The sequence below is a fragment of the Chiloscyllium plagiosum genome, chromosome 8 (genome assembly GCF_004010195.1).
Source record: "Chiloscyllium plagiosum isolate BGI_BamShark_2017 chromosome 8, ASM401019v2, whole genome shotgun sequence".
Taxonomy (NCBI): domain Eukaryota; kingdom Metazoa; phylum Chordata; class Chondrichthyes; order Orectolobiformes; family Hemiscylliidae; genus Chiloscyllium; species Chiloscyllium plagiosum.
In genome coordinates, this window is record NC_057717.1 from 75,547,798 (window position 1) to 75,553,886 (window position 6,089).

Here is a 6,089-nt window from a genome sequence, read left to right on the forward strand (position 1 = left end):
TGTTTAACTTCGTTTGTTAATCAACTTTGTCACCCACCCTTTTGCTATTTGCACCTTGAACAATATGTGTATACTGTGCACCTTAGAATGTTTCCATAAATAACAGACAGTGCCTGTCTTCCATTATATCTTTTTCATGTACATTTAAAGTTCACTTCAACCACCTTGCTCCTCATACTTTCATGGTTTGCATGACTCCAGCATATATTCGTAATTTAAGAAAACAAAATACTGGTTTGTATTCAAAAGTCATGTAAAATTCCCTTTATTCAGATCACTATTGCAAAAATCTCTTTTACCGCAAGGTTTTCAATTAGCTCTTCTGATCACACAACACCAACTCCAAAACAGCCTGATCTCTAGCTCGATGCTCAACATATTGTTAAAGGAAACTAACTCATACATACTCATGAAACTCAGTTTTCTCAGCATTAACATTCAGTTTGGGTGAACACAGTTTCGATGCAACTTCAATCTCTCCATCATTTTAGTTCCCACAGACTTGCACTTCTAATGTCCTGTTTTGTAATATAGCCAACAATTTTAACACAATTTTGACTTTGATATATAACTCCTATTAATGCCTCTCCTTGCTTGTTGTAAGCTGCACTTTAGCAGATTCTGTAGAATCTGAGTGGTGTAGGTTCTGGTGAGATTAATGGTAGATTACAGCAAGATGTTTAGCGAAGCATATAACAACAATGACATTATCTTGCCACATCTTAATCATTCATATCAAGAGTCGTTGTCACATTTTCACCAGATCTCCCGTTATGTAGATAGAATAGCGAAGGACAAAGATCGTCCAATAATGCTGTGCATTCCTCCAGACAGCTGAGCCTTCTCCAACCTGAGTGGAAACCTTACAGCAGGCTGGTAAAGTGTTGCTTCTGCTGTACAGCATCTTTATGAGATCACATCTGTAGTAGTGTGCACAGACTTAAGCTCCTCACAGAAGAAATAGTATTGTAATTAACCCAGAGATTGTTCCCTAAACTGATCTTGGTCAGAAAGTTGTTGATTATGGATTCACGACAGTCTGGAAGCATTTGACCCATTGACTCCACACTGATCGTCTAAAGACCATCCCATCCAAACCACCCACATATGCCTCTCCCCACCCCAATCTCAGTAACCTGGCATTTTCCATGACTAATGTACCTAGTATGCACATTCCAGGACATGAGCATGGTCAGTCCATCTGTGCTGTAAATCTTGATACTGTGGGAAGAAAGTGGTGTATCAGGCGGAAACCTTTGCAGACACGGGGAGATTGTGCAAATTCCACACATGGAGCTACCCAAAGCTGGAATTGAGCCCTTTCCCTGGTGCTGTGAGGTAGCAGTGATAACCACTGAACTATCCAGTATGTGTAACAGAACATGCCTACGAAATGAAGCAGCAGTACAACCTTGTTTCTGCCCAGGGACCACTCACATGTGAGGAGAATGTGACAACCACTGCACTACAGAAACACATTGTGGCCGCTGCCTCTTTGAAGGGTCTGTGCTGTCTCTCATCATGGATCACTTTGCAAGAAACAGATAACATTTTGTCGTGTTCAGTTTAAACAAAACTCACTCCCTCTAAGATTCAACATAACACGTTAATAGCAATGGGATTCAAACCCATGCCTACTTTGAGACTAAGCGTGAAATCCAGTGCCTTAACGTATTCGGCCACGCTGCCACACTCAAGTTAACCCATGAGCAGGATTTGAATCCAGTTCCTGAGAACATTACTACTTCTGCATAGGGAAGTGACAACATCAGTACATCACCACCTTAACTGAACACTATATTCTCTGATCAAGCCCAAGCAACAACAGTGGGATCCCAGGCAACAAGTTACCTTGAAACACAGGCATCATGTTCAGCCCTCGAGGTTGGATCAAGAACCTGATGGGACAGCAACATGGCACTTGAAAAAAAGTTTAAACAAGGAATGGTTTATGTGCAGTGCACCCCGGATTTACCTGTTTACTAAACAGGCACTTTAACCAACTAAGCGACAGCATCACGTTAACTTAGGAGGGAGCATTGGCAGCTTGATCCAAAAACTATTAAAGTTTGCAAGAATGACAGATGATTGTGTTTTAAGGATCAGTAACTGAAGGCAATTACACAGCAAATTGAGGAGTCCGTTCCCCTTCTCGAACCTGGAGCAGAGGAACTGTAGAAATACATTATTCGACCGCATTACAGCAGATGAGAAGGAGGCTGTTTAGTTTCTTGATCCTGTTATACAGTTTCAGGAAGAGTCCAATCAACCCCTCCACACTACAACACAGGACCCATTATAGATCATGGCACCTGTATCCTGCAACAAAACAACAGAATGAGACCATTCAGCCTTCTAATGCTGCAACACAAGAACTGGAAGGGGCCGCAAAGTGACTGGAAATTTGCACTCTAGCTTAAGGCCATTCAGCCCATTGAGTGTGTTGCACAAGAACAGGAGAAATCGTTTGAGTTTTTTGTGAACAGGTGGAGGTAATTCCGCAAGGGTTCAGTTATATGAGAGGAGAAAGTGAGGACTGCAGATGCTGGAGATCAGAGCTGAAAATGTGTTGCTGGAAAAGCACAGCAGGTCAGGCAGCATCCAAGGAACAGGAGAATCGACGTTTCGGGCATAAGCAACACATTTTCAGTTCACTTATATGAGAAACAGGAAAGACCAATTACTCTCTCGTTCCCATTTCATGGATAGAGGAGGCGACTGTTCAGTATCTCCATCATGTTATGGAGGAATGTGAGGAGACACTTCAGCCCCTTTAAATGATGCATTGCAGCAGCAAAATTCCATAAGTCCCCAAACCTCTCATCCAGCAGAGCAGAAGGACATTCAGACCTTCAGTCGCTTGATCTGCAAGAGGAGCAGCGCATTCAGGCCTTCATGACCATAATGAGGGAACACCAGGAGGACATTCAGCCATTTGAGCCTATACTATAAGAACACCAAGAAGGCCATTCAACGCCATCGAGTGTGTACACCAGGGACAGAATGAGTCCATTCAGTCAATCTTACCTCTTACACAGCAAACAGAGCAGATCTTTTAAGCCTTGTGCCTGTTACACATGAATTGAAAGGTAACGTAGAGGTTATAAAAAGGGTAAGAACTTCGAATAACTGTTTTAAGAAGGGAATGAAAAATAGTGTGAACACTTTTGGGATTAAAGGCAATTTGTTCGACATCGAATCCTTCCCCTTATTATGCTGCTTTAGGATGAGTGATGTTTGTTAGTAAGGAGATTTTCAAAGTCAATCCTTAATCCATCATAGCTAACATGATAGTCTGATAGATAAATTGTACTTGAGTTATTTAGCTGAGCTTCTTTATTAATGTGACAAGCAAGGTATATAAATGGGATACTATGGACGTTTTGTGTCTGCACTTCCAGAAGGCATGGATAACGTGTCTCATAAAAGATTCATATGCAAGATAACCCTCCACAGGGGGTTAGGATAATTTACTTTATTGGAGAGAGGATTGGCTAACGATTAAAAACCATGATGTGCAGGTGTTGGCGTTGGACTGGGTTGAGCAAGGTCGAAATCACACGACAGCAGTTTACACTCGACCGAATTTACTTGAAATCATTCGCTGTCAGAGCACTGCTCCATCATCAGGATTAGTGAGAGAGGAAGACCTTAAACACAGAAATTATAAGGAAAATACAAAGGGTTCGTACGACTCATGCACATAAATGGAACGCATCTAATATGGCTCTTAAACCTTAAATCAGTTAGAGTGGAGGGACAGATTTTTATTTATTATATAAATCCAGAATTTGCTTCTTTCACTGCCTGAAGATAACTTCAGGTATTATCGATATAAAGGAGTTAACACCTCCGGACAGACAATGCGTTTTAGGCATGACGTCTTGTGTGGAGTCTTTCTGTGTCTTAACCTGGAGTCAGATTGGTTTTATTTCCAAAGTAGGAGTTTATAAAATGCAACATTCTGTGTCGACAAATTGAGCCCTTTGGACAAAACAGAATGCATCTGCATAAGTAAACCTGCAAACCAACATTCACACTGCATATTGAGATGTGTGTGCGTGTGAGGGGATGGGGGAGGAGTTTGTCTGTGGAAGGGGGTTGGCGGGGAGAGAGCGAGAGAGACACTGTAAGTTTGAGTGTGTGTAAGGGGAAGAGTTAAAGTTTGAATGTCCACGTTAAGACACAGACCGATATGACAGATGCCTTTCTACACACTCACTCTGTGGTTTCAGAGCTTCCCCTCTCTGCAATCTTTGCGCCATTTGTTGTTCATGTTACAGATTCGGATGCTGCAATTACAGTCCCAATGCTCTATCCAGACTTGTGTCACCAAATCGTCAGGTCTCTTTAAATGTCTGCGCTAGCTCACAGCGCAACCTCGAGCAAACCATCCCCAACACCTCTGCTATTTTTTTCAATACCAAGAGTCAGTCAGAAGCCCCTCAGCTACAAGTTAAATTTCTTCTTCTTTATAATAGTACTGCAAGGGCTTCCTCGTGTTGCTGACAGCAGGATCAGCTGAGAGGGACAAAACTGGCGTACAGTGGACAGGCACTGACCACCATTCAAAGACGTGAGTCAAAGCTGTTGAAAACATTGTCCAACATGGAACACCATATGGGTCGCGCCCGGCAATGAACAACGGCCCGACAAACACCATTTCATTGTTTCTGGGCCTCAAATTGCTAGCACTCGATACACTCAGGAGCCAAAAGCCTAAGACCTGGAAAAGATACAGAGGGACAGAAAGGTTCACATTAAGGTGAAAGAGACAATTAAGAGAGAAACAGAACATGTTGTTCAAATATTTGGAAAAAGACAGGGGAGCGAGTCTAATTGGAGAGGTGCAAACTTGATGAGTCCAATTACAAGAATGTGAACATTGAATAAAGGCATTGCCAGAGAAGCTAAAATAATTTGTTACATTAAATACTGAACGTGTCTCACAGAACAAACACAGACACAATAAGCTGGGACATGTTCACAGCCCAGCTTGGCGAGCATTGCAGACTATGTAAGTGCATTGCTCAGTAAGCTGGACTATCTGCCCAGCATGGGGAGTATGCAGGCTATGCCAGTGTATTGCTCATTATGCTGGACTTACCTGTACAGCAAAGCCAGCTGTGCAGACTATGCCAGTGTATTGTCCAGTAAGCTGAACTATCTGCCAAGCATGGGGTGCTGTGCAGTCTATGCCAGTATATTGCGCAGTTATCTGGACTATCTGTCTGGCATGTAGAGCTGTGCAGACTATGCTAGTGCATTGCTCAGTAAACTGGACTATTCACCCAGCACGGTGAGCTGCGCAGACAATACATAGCGTATTGCTCAGTAAGCTGCACAATCTGGGAGAAAGTGAGGACTGCAGATGCCACAGATCAGAGCTGAAAAATGTGTTGCTGGAAAAGCGCAGCAGGTCAGGCAGCATTAAAGGAGCAGGAGAATCGACGTTTCGGGCATAAGCCAGTAACAACGATTCTCATGCTTCTTTGATGCTGCCTGACCAGCTGCGCTTTTCCAGCAACACATTTTTCACACTGCACAATCTGCCCATCATGGAGAGCTGTCCAGACTATTCCACTGTATTGCTCAGTAAGGTGGTGCCCTGCCCAGCATGGCATCTGTGTAGGCTATGCCAGTGTATTGCCCTGTAAGCTGGAATATCTGCACAGCATGGTGAACTGTGTGGACTATGCTAGTGTACTGCTCAGTAATCTTGATTATCTGCCCTGCATGAAGAGCTGTGCAGCCTATGCATTTCTCAGTAATCTGGACTATTTTCCCGCCGTAAGGAGGTGTGCAGAATATCCCAGTGTACTGCTCAGTAAGCTGGACATTCTGCCAGAATGAGGAGGTGTGCTGACTTTGCTAGTATTTTTCTCAGTAAGTTGGACTACCTGCCCATCATGGAGAGCTGTGCAGACTATGCCAGTGTATTGTTCAGTAAGCAGGTCTATCTGCAAAGCATGGGGGGTTGTGCAGACTGTGCTAGCATATTGTATAGTACACTAGACTATCTGCCCAGCATGGAGAGCTGTGCAGACTATACTAGGGCATTGATCAGAGAGCTGGACTATGTTCCTATC